Genomic DNA, 18,699 nt, shown 5'->3' with positions numbered 1-18,699 from the left:
CAATAATTGAGATACATTTGTGTATTTGACTTTACAAAAAACTTTAACCAAAATTTCTTAGTTAAAAAGGGGCATAATTGTGTAAATTTTGTAGGCAGAGTTATCCAACTTGTCAATCTGATGAACATTGTTACCATAAATAAGTATTGTAAGTTTCCATTGAATATCTTAAGCAATAATTGAGATATTTGACTTTACAAAAAGCTTTAACCAACGCAGACGCCGATGCCGGGGCCACTGCAATAGCTCTCCATATTCTTCGAATAGTCGAGCTTAAAAGGAACCCATTGGTCTTGCAGAGCTCTTCTATTAGACTATTTATTTCAGCAATATATTTCTCCTTGACAGCATATCTCTCTTTTTTGGCAGAATAGATGATATTCCAATTCTCACTTTTTGGTTGACTGTGTAGTGAATTAACTACTTCTTTAAATTCTTCACAAATATCATGGAGTTGGCATTTAAGATACTGTTTATGCCTTAAGCAGGATGATTAAGTCAGCTTCTTCTGTTCATTTTTTTATGTGATCTATCATCTTCAATTTTTTTCTTGAGGTCCTGAACAGTTTCACCACTAGTTGATTTTATGGTGATATTATCTGATTTGTACTCATTTATTCTTGTTAGTCCTTTACTAACTGAATCTCCCAGAATGAGTACGTCATGTTTTTTCTTTGCTGGGCTCACACTTCAGTCTGGAGTAGGTGATTCTGGTGTCATTCTGACAGATATTGTTTCCTTTTATCTATACAACTGATATTCTGTGTTGGTGACATGGGTTTCTGTGTAAGTAGACAGGTGTTTTCATTTATAGGATTTGCATTTTTGCCGATGATGTGCACAACTAGGGATGGTACTGATCACTCCTGTAAAGTTTGATTGAAATCCCACCAGTAGCTTGACTTGTGAAGGGCGGAGAAGCTTAATGCGGACGGACAGACGGCGAATGCAAAAACAATTTGTCTACCAAAAATTTTGGGAGACATTATTAAATGAGAGGACTAAATCATGATTTTTCGGATGTGACAGTTTAATTATTTTGTCAAAGGTATTTTTTTTCAGTTTTGTTCAAAATAGATGAAAACAAGAATTTGTAACAGAGTTACCAACGTCCCCCGCCCCGGGAGTTTTATATGAAGCATAAAATTGTGCTATTTCAAAAGATTGAGGTATGGATCTCAGGACATTCAGTCCAAAATTATGATCAATGCTAGATCTGCAAATATAACAATAAATTTGTTAAAAAATAAAATGAAACACGGAATTTAAAAATCTATCATGTTAAGCTTTGACCTCTAAGTGTGACCTTGACCTTGGAGGTAGGGGAGCAGGTGTTGTGCATGACATAACGTCTTATCATTGAGACTATTTGTGCCAAGTATTTTCAAAATCCCTTGAACTATGAAGAAGTTATAGATTGGACACAAAATATACCCTCTAACAGACTATGTAAATCTTTGACCTCTAAGTGTGACCTTGACCTTGGAGATAGGGACACAGATGTTACACATGACATATCATCTAATCATTGTGACTATTTGTGCCAAGTATTTTCAAAATCCCTTAATCTATGAAGAAGTAATGGATGGGACAAGAAATATACCAAATAACAGACTCTGTTAACCTTTGACCTCTAAGTGTGACCTTGACCTTAAGAGGTAGGGGTGCAGGTGTTGTACCTGACATATCGGCTTATTATTGTGACTATTTGTGCAAAGTTATTTCAAAATCCCTTGAACTATGAAGAAGTTCTAGATTCGACACAAAATATACCCTATAACAGACTATGTTAATTTTTTGACCTCTAAGTGTGACCTTGACCTTGGAGGTAGGGATGCAGGTGTTGCGCATGACACATCCTCTTATTAAAGTGACTATTTGTGCAAAGTATTTTCAAAATCCTTTGATCTATGAAAAAGTTTTAGACCGGACAAAAATATACCCTGTAACAGACTATGTAAGTATTTGACCTCCCAGTGTGACCTTGACCTTGGAGGTAGGTGACCGGTTTTTGCGCATGACACATCATCTGATTATTGTGAACAATTATGGCAAGTATTTACAAAATCCCTTCATAGATAAGAAAGTTATGGACCGGACACGACATATACCCTCAAATAGACAATGTTGACCTTGAATGAGCAAGTACGACCTTGACCCTGAAGGTACGGGTCTGGTTGTTGCGCATGACACATCGTCTTATTATAACAAACATTTGTGCCAAGTTATCTCAAATTCCCTTGATAAATGACAAAGTTATGGACCGGACACGAAATATACCCTGTATATTTGACCTCCAAGTGTGACCTTGATCTTGAAGGTAGGTGACTGGTTTTTGCGCATGACACATTGTCATGATTATTGTGAACAATTATGGCAAGTATTTACAAAATCCCTTCATAGATAAGAAAGTTATGGACCGGACACGACATATACCCTCAAATAGGCAATGTTGACCTTGAATGAGCAAGTGTGACCTTGACCCTGGATGACACATTGTCTTATTATAATAAACATTTGTGCCAAGTTATTTCAAATTCCTTTCATAAATGACAAAGTTATGGACCGGACACGAAAGTGTGACGGACGGACGGACAGACGGAGCCTATTTCTATATCCCCCTTTTTTCTTCGAAAAGGCGGGGGACAATTAATGTAAATATACGCTGTCATAATGTTTTTTCATTCCGCCATTCCGTGCTATAGGTTTTTGAGCAATTTCGATATGACGTTGCTTTGCCCAGAAGAAACAAGAACCGGTTGAACCGGGTGATGCTCCCCGAGAAGGTTTTGGACACAGTAAGGTATAAAAAAATGAACAAAGGGCAAAAAACCCAAAATTAGGCAAGGCGGAGTTATGTTTTTTTGCAATGCACTTCCATTCAATGAGATCTATCTATCTATAAAGTTTCCTGATGATATCTCTTATAGTTTCAGAGTTATGTCCCAGGTAAAATTCAAAATGTAACAAGAGCTGTCACAGGAGACAGCGAAGCTCGACTTATAAAATACTGGACGCAGTAAGGAGGACAAAACTATGAAAGAAAAATCAATTATGTATAATTATGTATTAAGTTATAGTAAAAAAAAAATATTTGTTAACATAAATTCCAAGATCAAGGGGATAATTCTAGAAATTGTCATGCTAGAGTTATGGACCTTGTCAAACAACATTTGTGTAATGATAAGAAATATATATTTGAAGTTTGAAGTAGATACCTTAAAAAGTAAAGAAGTTATTATATTTCTTATAGAAAATCCTAAGTTCAAAGAGAGATAAATGTGTAAATATTGCTTCAAGAGTTATGAACATTGTCACATAAAATGTAATTGATGATAAGGAATAAGTATTTGAAATTTGAGGTAGATACCTTTAAAAATAAAAAAGTTATAATAAAAAATAACATTTTTCTAGTAAAAAAATCTAAGTTTATGGGGAGATAATTCTTGCAATATTGGTGCTAGAGTTATGAACCTTGTCACATAAGATGTTGATGATGATAACGTAAATATATTTGAAGTATGAAGTTGATCCCTTTATAAATAAATAAGTAACAGTATAAAAAATATTTTTTATGGAAAATTCTAACTTCAAAGGGAGATAAATCTGAAAATATTGGTGCTAGAGTTATGAACCTTGTCACACAAGATGGGGATGATGATAACGTAAATATATTTGAAGTATGAGGTTGATCCCTTAAGAAATAAAGAAGAAACAGTAAGAAATAGTACTTTTTGAGGAAAATTTTAAGTTCAAGGGGAGATAAATCTGAAAATATTGGTGCTAGAGTTATGAACCTTGTCACATAAGATGGGGATGATGATAAGGTACATATATTTGAAGTATGAGGTTGATCCCTTAAGAAATAAAGAAGTAACAGTAAAAAAAGTATTTTTTAAGGAAAATTCTAAGTTCAAGGGGAGATAAATCTGAAAATATTGGTGCTAGAGTTATGAACCTTGTCACATAAGATGGGGATGATGATAAGGTACATATATTTGAAGTATGAGGTTGATCCCTTAAGAAATAAAGAAGTAACAGTAAAAAAAAGTATTTTTTAAGGAAAATTCTAAGTTCAAGGAGAAATATCTGAAAATATTGGTGCTAGAGTTATGAACCTTGTCACATATGATGTGGTTGATGATAAGGAACATATATTTTAAGTTTGAAGTTGATACCTTAAGAAATGACAAAGTTATAGTGAAAAATATTTTACTGCACCAAAACTTTAATCTAAAATCTGGACGCGGACGCCGGGGCGAGTAGGACAGCTCTCCATATACTTGGTATAGTCGAGCTAAAAATGAACAAAGGGCAATAACTCCAAAATTAGGCAAGACATAGTTACTGTTCTTGTGCAATGGAAACCTACTTAATGAGATATATCTACCTACAAAGTTTCATGTTGATAACTATTATAGTTTTAGAGTTATGTCCCGGACAAAGTTCAAAGTGTAAAAATAAACAATGGGCAATAATTCAAAAATTAGGCAAGGCAGAGTTACGGTTCTTATGCACTCCACACCTACTTAATGAGATCTTTCTACCTACAAAGTTTCATGTTGATACCTCTTATAGTTTTAGAGTTATGTCCCGGACAAAGTTCAAAGTGTAAAATAAACAAAAGGCAATAATTCAAAAATTAGGCAAGACAGAGTTACGGTTCTTGTGCATTGCACACCTACTCAATGAGATCTATCTACCTACAAAGTTTCATGTTGATACCTCTTGTTGTTTCAAAGTTATGTCCCGGACAAGAAAAGCGGACGGACGGACAGACAAGGCGGCGACTATATGCTCCCCCGAAATTTTTCGGGGAGCATAAAAAAATCTCAAAGCGACGTCATATTCATAGAACAATAGGTAGTGGGTGTCTATTTCTACCACTGTTTTATAGAGGAATGGGCAAAACAGATATCATTATCTGAAATAGCGCAGATATAAACAAAGTTTTTCTATATTTGGGCTGTGTCCCCAGAGGACCCATATATCCAATTTGAGCTAGAAAAAAACAAGATATGTTTGTAAAACATGTATGCCCCTTATCGGCAGCCAATTAGTCATGCGGCCAGGTTATTGTGACTGACTTTTGACCTTATGACCAAAACATCAATAGGGACTATCTACTGGTCATGACTATTCACTATAGGTAATGTGAGTCCAGCAATTTTATGTCAAAGTTATCACAAATCTTACCAAATAATGTATGCATACATTTAATGAATCATGTAAGCCTCCTTAATGACAGCCAATTTGTTATATTACTTAAAACCTTGAAATGTGTATATCAAAAGCATTTTTAGTTTAACAAGAAATGTCAAACAATACATATACCCCCTTTCTAGCCCTTGACTCACATTATTGGTAATTTTGTTATAGAAACTTGCCATAAATGGGTACATGGAAGTGTTCAGTTATGGAAAAAAGAAAATAATGACCTTCCAGTTTATAATAACCAATCAGTATGTGAAAGACCTTGACCATAGAACTAGTGACCTCATTATGACTAATAAATATGTGAAATATGAAGACTTTGTGATAAAAAGTTTTTTATAAGTAAAAAGTGGAAACCATATTTACATTAAAGGCCTAGGTGACCTTGACCTTTGAACTTTGATCCCAACATCAATAGGGGACATCTACTAGTTATTAACAATCAATATGTGAAATATGAAGACTTTGTGATAAATAGTTTTCAAAATAATAAGCGGAAACCATTGAAATTTAAGACGCCAGTGACCTTGACCTCTGAACTAGTGACCCCAAAATCAATAGGGAGCATCTATTTGTTATGACCAATCATTATATTTGTTTGTTTGTTTCATTTTACGCCTTTTCCCAACAGTATTTCAGTCATATAGGCGGAAAGTTTCGTAGCCATCGCTCCTGGAGAGCAACACCAGTACAAGACTACCTTCCTCCGTGCTAAACTACAAAAGCATCTCCCGGGGATCAAACCCATGCCAGAGAGGTAACTGGATTAGAAGTCATCGACTCTAACCCCTCGACCATGGAGTTATGTGAAATATGAAGACTTTTTGATGAATAGTTTTTACGATAATCAGCGGAAACCATTCTGAAATATAAGGCCCCTGTGACCTTTACCATTAACCTATTGACCCCAAAATCAATAGGGGTCATCTACTGGTCAAGACCTATCTTCCGACCAAGTTTGAAGTTCCTAGGTATAAGCGTTCTTTAGTTATTGATCAGAAACTGTTTTTACCTACAAGGTCAATGTGACCTTGACCTTTGACCCCAGAATCAATAGGGGTCATCTACTAGTCATGACCAATCAACATACCATGTTTGAAGTTCCTAGGCCAAAGAGTTCTTTCGTTATTGATCGGAAACCGTTTTTACCTACAAAGGTCAATGTGGGGACTGACCTTTAACTTTGACCCCTTGACCCAAAAATCAATAGGGGTCACCTCCTGGTCATGACCAATCATCATACCAAGTTTGAATGTCCTATGCTTAATCGTTCTTTAGTTATTGATCAAAAACTGTTTTTACCTACAAGGTCAGTGGCCTTGACCATTGACCCTAAAATCAAAAGGGGTCATCTTCTGGTCATGACCAATCATCATATCAAGTTTAAATTTCCTAGGCCTAAGGGTTCTTAAGTTATTGATCAGAAACCATTTGGTCAACGAGCCGATGGACAGACGAACTGACGACAGACAAATGCAAAGCAATATACACCCACTTCCTTGAAGGGGGGCATAATTAAAACAACCTTGGCTTATATAGATTTTTAGCTCATCTGAGCTAGCTTAGGGTGAGCTTTTAGGATCGTTGAATGTCCGTCATCTGTCGTCCGTCCACATTTGTTTGTTATTACTTAACACTGTAGTGGTCACATTTTTGCCCCAATCATAATCAAATTTTGTTGGGATGCTTGTCTAGGTAATTGCCCGAATAATTTCGAACATGAGGCAAAAATGTGACCACTTGAGTGTTATCAAGATTTATCTATTTTTAGCTCCTGTGACCTAGTCTTTCATCCGAGATGACCCATGTTCGTAGTCATCCGAGCTATTAATCAGATAAGCATCCTGACCAAGTTTGATGATGATTGGGGCAAGAATGTGACCGCTAGCTATTAATTAGATAAGCATCCTGACCAAGTTTGATGATGATTGAGTCAAAAATGTGACAGCTAGAGTGTTAACAAGGTTTTTCTATTCTTAGCTCCGGTTACCTAGTTTTTCATCCGATATGACCCATGTTCGAACTCATCCCAGCTATCATCTAGACAAGCATCCTGACAAAGTTTGATGATGATTGAGGCAAAAAAGTGACCCTAGAGTGTTTACAAGGTTTTTCTATTTTTAGCTCCGGTGAACTAGTTTTTCATCCGAGATGACCCATGTTCGAACTCATCCGAGCTATCACATAGACAAGCATCCTGACAAAGTTTGATGATGATTGAGGCAAAAAAGTGACCCCTAGAGTGTTAACAAGGTTTTTCTATTTTTAGCTCCGGTGAACTAGTTTTTCATCCGAGATGACTCATGTTCGAACTCATCCGAGCTATCACCTAGTCAAGCATCCTGACAAAGTTTGATGATGATTGGGGCAAAAATGTGACCGCTAGAGAGTTAACAAGGTTTATATATATTTAGCTCCGGTGACCTAGATTTTCATCCAAGATGACCCATGTTCGAACTCATCCGAGTTATCAACTAGATAAGCATCCTGATAAAGTTTGATGATGATAGCGGCAAAAATGTGACGGCTTGAGTGTTAACAATGTTTATCTTTTTTAGCTCCGGTGACCTAGTTTTTAATTCGATATGACCCATGTTCGAACTCATCTGAGCTATCAATTAGATAAGCATCCTGACCAAGTTTGATGATGATTGGGGCAAAAATGTGACCGCTAGAGTGTTAACAAGGTTTTTCTTTTTTTAGCTCCTGTGACCTAGTTTTTCATCCGAGATGACCCATGTTTGAATTTATCCGAGCTATCACCTAGACAAGCATCCTGACCAAGTTTGATGATGTTTGAGGCAAACATGTGACCGCTGAAGTGTTAACAAGGTTTTTCTATTTTTAGCTCCTGTGACCTAGTTTTTCATCCGAGATGACCCATGTTCTAACTCATCTGAGCTATTAACTAGATATGCATCCTGACAAAGTTTGATGATGGTTGAGGCAAAAATGTGACCGCTCGAGTGTTAACAAGTTTAATTTTTTTTAGCTCCGGTGACCTAGTTTTTCATCCGAGATGATCCATGTTTGAATTCATCTGAGCTATCAACTAGATAAGCATCCTGACCAAGTTTGATGATGATTGAGGCAAAAATGTGACAGCTAGAGTATTAACAAGGTTTTTCTGTTTTTAGCTCCTGTGACCTAGTTTTTCATCCGAGATGACCCATGTTCGAACTTATTCCAGCTTTCACCTAGACAAACATCCTGACCAAGTTTGATGATGATTGAGGCAAAAAAGTGACCGCTAGTGTTAACAAGGTTTTTCTATTTTTAACTCCTGTGACCTTGTTTTTTATCCGAGATGACCCATGTTCGAACTCATCCGAGCTATCAACTAGATAAGCATCCTGACAAAGTTTGATGATGATTGAGGCAAAAATGTGACCACTGGAGTGTTAACGAACAAGTGTGGACGGATGACGGACATTCAACGATCCTAAAAGCTCACCCTGAGCAAGCTCAGGTGAGCTTTAAAGTCTCGTTAACTCTTTAGTGGCTACTGTTGTTATCCAAATACAATGTATCCTGGAAGTTGGTCTGTAAGTTTATTTGGTGATTTCTAGGTCAAGTTTGAATATGGGTCACCTGGGGTCAAAAACTAGGTCACACTGCCCAAATATGGAAAAACCTTTTTACACTCTGGAGGTCACATTTTTGACTCAATTGTCATGAAACTTTCTAAGTAATTGTTCGGATGAGTTTGATGGATCAGGTAAGCGATCTAGCATCATCTTGGCCCTCTTGCTTTAGTTTGATTATGATTGAATCTATTAGCTTATCGACACACTTTCGAATCTGTTCCTGGAACCAAGCAGTACTGAGCAATTTTAGTAATATTTCTTGCTCAAGGAAACAACGACTTGCCACTGACTGGGTTTGCACAAATGTGGCTTCTGTTCATTATATTACTTGTTCGATGCTTTAACCACTCAGCCATGCTACCACTTGTCAACCTTGCCAGGATATTTGGGTTGAAACTATTACATTTATAGCGTAATCAATGTTTTTCCATATTAGGGCTGCATGACCTAGGGTTTGATCCCAGATGACCCATATTTGCACCTGACCTAGAAATCATCCAAACAACCTTCCTGACAAATTTTCAGGAAATCATTGCTGAAAATGTAACCTTAAATTAAGAGTGTTAACAAGGTTTTATTTCCATATTTGGGCTATGTGACCTAGTTTTTGACCCAAGTTGATCCATATCAAAACTTGAGCTGGAAATCATCACATCAAACCTTGTCCACTAGAATGTTTAGGCACTAAATGTGGATGGACAACAGACAACGGACATTCAAGAACAAAGAACAAAACACTAGAAATATTTTTTATACGCAACAATTAGTTAACAGTCTACTATGCAAAGCATTTTGCAAGTCAGGTGCGTTTCCATTCTTTAAGGTATATACGGCACAGAATACAAAGATTGAAAGCCAATAATATATTTAATATATGTAAATATTTACTTGAACTTTAATATCAAATATTGTTAAATATAAATTGAGTATACATATAAGCACTAACATACAAATATATACAGCACACTCCACTTTTCTCAGTGGTTGAAAATAAGTTGCACATTTTGTAAATAGATTGTTTTAGGTAAATCAAATAGACATTGGCTTTTGAATTCAGTAATTGGTGTGGGAGGCAGAACTGTAACATCGTTATTAAAATGCATCAACATATCAAGTTTCAAACTTATGAACTTTGTAAATTTTTTGGATTTTTGATCATTGATCTAAAATGAATAGGGTAATTAAAACTAATCAAGGTGCATCTACATACAAAAGTTGCAATTTCTTTGTTAATGCATTGTTTGTCTTCGGGTGAATCAAAATCAGACAATCCAATTCGTAGATATAAATCTGGTTAATGCGATTTCAATACCCCACTTTCTACATTTTTGACACAATTATACAATGGAACATTGGTTTTAATATATATATATATCAATTAAGCACATGAGCAAACTCAATCAAACCAAAAGAGCTTAATATTCTGTCAATAAATAAGAATTAAAGTCATATTTCATGTATTTGTACCCCCTATATAATAAACTAGAAATTGTCACAAGTGCCGAATACCCCTGACAGGCGCTTGTCTTTAGTTAATAATGTTACACATAGAGAGAATGCAGTAGTTTATAGATTTTTTTTACCGAAAGTGACCTGCGCCGTCCGCGAATCAAACCCAGGTCGCCTGATTCACAGTCCAACGCTATACCTATTGAGCTATCCGGACAGCTATGTTTATTCAGATTTTCATGCTATATATACTGTAGTTATTTGTAAAGACGCTTGCAATAAGGAAAATTTAGACAATTACTTTTTAATTTATATTAATATTTTCTTGAATCATCATAATTTCAAAGAATTTAAAATAAGTGACCCTAAAGCAGATTTGGACATTTATATAAATATTTTCTTGATACATCTAGTCATCATAAATGCAAAGATAATAATTAAAAAGCTTATTAATTTTCTTGGTATGAATGCAAAAATTTATTTTATCTTATGTGTATATAAGTCTGAAGCCATTTTTATGCAAGGTTCATCAATTACATAACTTAAGAAAAGGATCCACAAGATAATTTTACATGCCAAATTATGAAATATCTAAACTCTGTGGACATTAAGGTTTTGCAAAAGAAGTCTTATAAATGTATTTTCTTATAAAAGTCTATGTAAACTAAGTGACCCCTGGGATGAAGCAACTATAATTTAAAATAAATTGGTGGAGGTCTACTGGACAATGTTTCATACCAAATATTTAACTAGCTTTGAGGCATCTAAAATCTGGAATAGTTTACCTAATGATTTCAAATGTACATCTTACTTCAATGAATTTAAACAACTAGTTAAAACCTGAAATATTGAAAAGTGTGCCTGCTCTATGTGCATCTAATCTTTTCTAGTAAATGTTCTGTTTCACTTAATTCCTGTTTTTTTCTAAATAATTCTAGTTATCTTTTCCTTGAATTATGTACTATGCATGTATGTAAAATATAATGCACTATGTTAGTATGTAAATATGTAAAACCCTGTTATCCCAATTTCATTAGACAGGCCTGTATATTTATTTTAAATGCTCTGATTTCATAACAATGACAATATGAACAAGATATGTTTGTAAAACATGTATGCCCCTTATCGGCAGCCAATTAGTTATGTGGCCAGGTTATTGTGACTGACTTTTGACCTAATGACCAACATATCAATAGGGGTTATCTACTGCTCATGACTAGTGACTAAGTCATTGTGGCCGTAAAGGTTGTGTGCAGCAATTTTATGAAAAAGATATCACAAATCTTACCAAATAATATATGCATAAATTTTATGAATCATGTAGGTCTACTTAATGACAGCCAATTTGTTATATTACATTAGACCTTAAATTGTGTACACCAAAATCATTTTTAGCTTAATAACAAGAGGGCCATGATGGCCCTGAAATCGCTCACCTGTTTATAGGCCCCTGGGCCAAGGCCAATTTTAAACCAGGGGCTTTTATTTGAACAAACTTGGTAGACACCCATTAGAAAATGTTTCATGATAAATATCTAAGCTCTAGCTCTTTGGGGTTTTTATAAGATTTTTTTTTAAAGTTTATACCATAAACATAAATGGAAAAAAAATGACTCCCCTCCCCTGGGAGGGGCTGATTTTGACCCCAGGGCTTTTATTTGAACAAACTTGGTAAGACACTCACTAGAAGATATTTCATGCATAGTATCTAAACTCTAGCTCATTGGGGTCTTTAAAGAATATTTTTTAAAGTTTTTACTATACACATATAAGGAAAATCAAAAACCCCTGGGGCGGGGCCAATTTAACCCAAGGGTCCTTATTTGAACAAACTTGGTAGACACCAATTTGAAGATGTTTCATGCTAAATATCTTAGCTCTAGCTCTTTGGGGTTTTTAAAAGAAGATATTTTAAGTTTTTACTATATACATAAAAGGAAAAACAATGACCCCCGAGGCAGGGCCAATTTTTACCCCAGGGCTTTTATTTGAACAAACTTGGTAGACAACCACTATAAGATGTTTCATGCTTCATATCTAAGCTCTAGCTATTTTGTTTTTTTTAAATAATTTTTAAGTTTTTACTATATACAAATAAGGGAAATCAATGACCCCCCGGGCTGGGGCCAATTTTGACCCCAGGGCATTTATTTGAACAAACTTTGTAGACACTGACTAGATGGTGTTTCATGCTAAATATTCAAGCTCTAGCTCTTTTGGTTTTCTAAAAGAAGTTTTTTTAAGTTTTTTCTTTCCGTTACCATGGCAACCAGAGTTCTGTTTGGAATTAAATTCTTTGAATAATTTTTAAAGTTGACTATCAAAGGAACATTCCTGTAAAGTTGGATAAAATTGGCTGAGCGGTTTATAAAAAACAAGGAACATCGCAATGCGATGCAACCAGGTTTTCAGCAAAATATTTCACAGAAGCTTTGTCATGAAGGGGCATTTGTTTTTAATTGAACTTTTAGGCCACTTCTTTTTTTTTTCTTGGTTTACAAATTTTTTTTTCAAAAATGTCCACTGGGTGGTCCGAAAAAAAAAAAAAAAAAAACCTCAAAAAGGTCCATCGGGTATATAAAATACAATTTAACAACTATACTATCAAATATATCGTAAATCAAACCATTAAATCTTCTCGAGGAAGGATACGGCTTATAGCCGTGCCGATGTCCTCATCAACGGCAGCCTTAAAAAACCCGTCTGGTTAGGCAAATCTTTAATTCCAACAAAATCAACTGGAAAAAACAGTGCCGATCAAAAGGGCGCCGGCATTGTTGTTTTACCATGAACTGGGTTATTATCCGAGGTCAGTCCCGAATGTTGTGTTGTATAGATTCGTACTCAAAAAATATTTTGAATTTCGTACTCATACTTATCGCGCTTATCGGATTAATTTTTTTTGCCATCGGGGAAAAAAAAAGTGAGAAGATTATCAGCTTTTATTTTTTTTCCATTCCTACAAATCATTTCGGTCGCCGGGGCGGGTTTTGGAAACCAAGAAAATAAAAGAAGTGGCCTTAGAGGAATTATGGCTTTTTTAATTTGCCTCAAACAACAGAGCTGTCCGTAAGACAAGCGGCGCTCGACTTTTTATTGCTTGCCAATAAAAAAAGTCCTTTGCAGTAAAAGAGGCGAATCAAGAATCTCTGTATTTTAAAGTGAATCAATGGCCAATGAAGGCATTAAGATACTTTAGTGAAGACATTATTTTACTGATTGTGTGAATACCCTTGAAGCACTGCAGCAAAGTTTTTGAAATGTCTTCAAGTCAAAACGAGGGGCTGGTAAGAAAGAAAAAAAAACTGAGTTGAGCCTTAAATAAATTTAATAGTATTAACCCACTTTGAGAGAATAAGGTATTTTATACGTCACTCAGAACACCTTGGTAAATGACACTAATAACATAATTTTTCAAGAAATCTATGCCAAGGAAGATAAAATGTGAAATTATGCATATACTACTGATTTTAATTTCAAGTACAAAAAGAGAAAAATAACTAGTTGTTTGATACCCTTGAATATTACAGCAATGTTTATATGACATAATTTATGGTAAAAGTGAACAAGTGGATAGGAATGAATTTTTTTAGATTTTTTAAGTTTTTAGTGCTTGCCTATAATACAAAACATTGACAGTTAAGGGCCATAATTCAAATAAAATCTTTGACAGAATTACCTTCTCCTGGACATGTTTGGGAATCATGATTGTAAAACAAGTATTCCAACTTTCAAATTAATATCTCAAACAGTTCAGTCAAAAAGTGGACTGGTACTAAAAACTTAACCAAGATTCTAAGTCGATAAAAGGCCTTAATTTTTAAAACAAAATCCTTGACAGAGTTACCTTCTCTTGCGTACAGATGGGGGTAATGATGTGAAATAGCATTAAAAGTTTCAAAGCAATATCTCAAAGGGTTAAGGCAATAAGTGGATTTTACCCATATTCAATGTATTTTCTAAGTCAAAAAGGGGCATAATTCTGTCAAAAACCTTGACAAAGTTATGTCCTCTTGTCTGTTGATGAAGGTCGTGATGGTAAACAAGTATGGTCAGTTTCAAAGCAATACCTCCAATGGTTTTGAAATAAAGTGAGGTGGTACAAAAAACTTAACCAAGCTCAATACACTTTCTAAGTCAAAAAAGGGCCATAATTCTGTCAAAAACCTTGACAGAGTTATGTACTCTTGTCTGTAGATGGAGGTTATGATGGTGAACAAGTATGGTAAGTTTCAAAGCCATACTTGTAATACTTCTGAAATAAAGTGGGGTGGTACGAAAAACTTAACCAAGGTGTGACGCCGACGCCGACGCCGGGGCGAGTAGGATAGCTCCCCTTTTCATAGAAAAGTCGAGCTAAAAATGATTGAGAAATTTTATGTTGTCTATTCGCCTTTTTTTCCCAAATGTTTTAGAAAGGTAAACAGTACTTTATTTTTGCTTAATTTTTGCATTTTTGCGTCTCTTGTCATTTTCTTTTGTCAACAATATTGGCGTGTGGTGTTTTGTGCGATATCAAGAAAAGTATGTTCACAATTTTAAAAAAATACTTGAATGATGTCTTGGAAGAAACATGGGAATTTAGTGAGCGCCAGGGCACTTGATGACAAAGCTTCTGTGAAAGTTTGGTCAAAATCCATTGAGAAATGTAGGAGAAGTTGAGCACTGTAGAAATTGTTCACTATATATTCTGTATAAGGAAAAAATTTACAAAGGGCCATAATTCGGTCAAATATTATCCAATCACAAAACCCCGACAATATGTGTCAGGTACTTGAAAACAAAGCTTCTAAGAAAGTTTGGTCAAAATCCGTTGAGAAATGTAGGAGGAGTTGAGCACAGAAGAAATTGTTCACTATATATTCTATATAAGGAAAAAAAACAAAGGGCCATAATTAGGTCAAATATATACCAATCGCAAAACCCTGGCAATATGTGTCAGGGCACTTGATGACAAAGCTTCTGAGAAAGTTTGGTCAAAATCCGTTGAGAAATGTAGGAGGAGTTGCGCACAGAAGAAATTGTTCACTATATATTTTATATAAGGAAAAAAAGCAAAGGGCCATAATTAGGTCAAATATTATCTAATCGCAAAACCCTGGCAATATGCGCCAGGGCACTTGATGACAAAGCTTCTGTGAAAGTTTGGTCAAAATCCGTTGGAGAAAATGTAGGAGGAGTTGCGCACAGAAGAAATTGTTCACTATATATTCTATATAAGGAAAAAAAACAAAGGGCCATAATTAGGTCAAATATATACCAATCGCAAAACCCTGGCAATATGTGTCAGGGCACTTGATGACAAAGCTTCTGAGAAAGTTTGGTCAAAATCCGTTGAGAAATGTAGGAGGAGTTGCGCACAGAAGAAATTGTTCACTATATATTTTATATAAGGAAAAAAAACAAAGGGCCATAATTAGGTCAAATATTATCTAATCGCAAAACCCCGACAATATGCGCCAGGGCACTTGATGACAAAGCTTCTGTGAAAGTTTGGTCAAAATCCGTTGAGAAATGTAGGAGGAGTTGCGCACAGAAGAAATTGTTTACGCCCGCCCGCCCGTCCGCCCGCCCGCCGACATACCTCAATCTAATAACCAGTTTTTTCCTTCGGAAAACCTGGTTAAAAATTGTTGTGTTAAGTTTACGGATGGACGCCGGACGAAAAGCAATCACAAAAGCTATCCATGTCACTTTGTGACAGGTGAGCTAAAAATTATCAAACAAGACAATTTGAGTTATTGAGTTATTAGTCGGAAACTGTTTTTAGGTACAAGGTCAATGTGACTTTGACCTTTGATCCTATAAAATCAATGTGACCTTGACCCAAAAATCAATAGGGGTCATCTTCTGGCCATTGCCAAAGGCCCATGTGTTGTCAAGTTATTGTTCAGAAAACTGTTTTCAATATGACTTTGACCTTTGACTCCTTGACCCAACAGCACATAGGTTGTCAAGTTATTGATCTAAAACAGTTTTTACCTTCAAAGTCAATGTGACCTTGACCTTTGACCCCAAAACAAATGCACATATGCAGTTTTAGGGCCAAGGGCCCATGGGTTGTCAAGTTATTGATCGGAAACTGTTTTTTTACATACAAAGTCAATGTAACCTTGACCATTGACCCAAAAATCAATAGGGGTCATCCCCTGGTCATGAGCAATCCCCATACTGTTCTTTAGTTATTGATCGGAAACCATTTGGTCTACAGAATGATTGACAGACTAGAAATGTGTCCATAGGACACGGGTGCCCCCACACTCCACTGTTTTGTCAATCTTATGACTCTAGCTCAAATATTTTTTAGGCTACATGTGCCACAAGTTGAAAACTAAAAATCTTTTACTAAGTAAAGGGCAACAACTTTACAAATACTGAATAAATCCACAAGCGAACCCCAAGGTGCATAAGTACAAACATTCTTGTAAACTTTCGGACCTACAGGTCAAATACTTTGAGCTATGCATGAACAAGTTGAAAATTGCAAATTTATACTAAGTCAAGGGCAATAACTCTAACAAAACTGAAAAAAATCCACACGCAGAATCCCAGGTGCATAGCTTCACAGTGATGTTGATCATTAATGATTGATTCTAACTCATGCACTCAAGGAAGAAAAAACACAGCATAATGAAACGTTTTTACTAAGTCAAGGGCAATAACTCTACAAGTACTGGATCAATCCACAAGCGAAATCCAAGGTTCACAACTACATACGCTGACCAACATTCCTATTAAGTTTCAAGACTCAAGGTTAAATACATTTTGGGCTATGCACAGCACAAATTGGAAATTGCAAATTTTCACTTAGTCAAGAGCAATTACTCTGACAAAACATATTAATAAGAGAAACCCCAGATGCCAAACTTTACATGCTGATCAACATTCCTGTAAAGTTTCATGACCCAATGTCAAATACTTTTTAGTGCTACATGTGACACAAGTTAAAAATTGCAAAGTCAAGGACAATAACTCTACAAATACTAAATAAATTTAAACAAACGAATTTACCCAGGTGCACAACTACACATGCTGATCAACATTTCTGTAAAGTTTCATGACCCTCGGTAAAATACCTTTTGAGCTACGTGCGACACAAGTGAAAATTGCAAATTATTATTTAGTCAAGGGCAGTAACTCTGACAAAACAGAATAAATCCACAAGCGAAATCACAGGTGCACAACTTCACATGCTGATCAACATTCCTGTAAAGTTTCATGACTCTAGGTCAAATACTTTTTGAGTAACGTGCAGCACAAGTTGAATATTGTAATTTTACTAAGTCAAGAGCAATAACTCTAAAAATACTTAATATATCCACACCTTAATACCCGGTGCACAATTTCACATGCTGAGCAACATTCCTGTAAGGTTTCATGACTCTAGGACAAATACTTTTTGATTTACATCCGACATAAGTTGAAAATTGTAAATTTTTACTAAGTCAAGAGCAATAACTCTAAAAATACTAAATATATCCACACGAAAATACCCAGGTGCACAACTTCATATGCTGAGCAACATTCCTGTAAGGTTTCATGACTCAAATACTTTTTGAGCTATGTGTGACACAAAAAGAGAACGGACGGACGGGTAAATCTAAATGCCCCCCCCCCCCAAAGTTGGGGCACAAAAATGCTATGCAATATGCACCCACTTCTTTAAAGGTGTGTGATTAATTGTATGTATTATTTATTATCTTAACAGTTGTTTATTTTTCTTTCTTATTATTATTTTTATCCTTTGTTCATGTCGGATACAATCTTAAAGCTTATATTTTGTACTGTTAACAATTACCAACTATAAACAAGAATTTGTAACAGAGTTACCAACGTCCCCCACCTCAGGGAAATTTTATATGAAGCATAAAATTGTGCTATTTCAAAAGATTGAGGTATTGATCTCAGGACTTTCAGTCCAAAATTATGATCAATGCTAGATCTGCAAATGCAACAATAAATTTATTAAAGAAAAAAAATGAAACAGTCTGAATTTAAAAATCTATAATGTTAAGCTTTGACCTCTAAGTGTGACTTTGACCTTGGAGGTAGGGGTGCAGACGTTGTGCATGACATATTGTCTTATTATTGTGACTATTTGTGCCAAGTTATTTCAAAATCCCTTGAACTATGAAGAAGATGTTAATCTTTGACCTCTAAGTGTGACCTTGGAGGTAGGGACCAATGTTTTGCTCCTGACGTATCGTCTTATTATTGTGATAATTTGTGCAAAGTATTTTTAAAACCCCTTGATCTATGAAAAAGTTATGGACTGGACACAAAATATAACAGACTATGTAAATCTTTGACCTCTAAGTGTGACCTTGACCTTGGAGGTAGGGACACAGGTGTTACCCATGACATATCATCTTATCATTGTGACTATTTGTGCCAAGTATTTTCGAAATCCCTTGATCTATGAAGAAGTTATGGACTGGACACAAAATAT

Source organism: Ruditapes philippinarum, unplaced genomic scaffold, assembly GCF_026571515.1.
Source record: "Ruditapes philippinarum isolate M1 unplaced genomic scaffold, ASM2657151v2 ctg56_1_1_1_1, whole genome shotgun sequence".
NCBI lineage: Eukaryota > Metazoa > Mollusca > Bivalvia > Venerida > Veneridae > Ruditapes > Ruditapes philippinarum.
Note: the sequence above shows the minus strand (reverse complement) of the source record.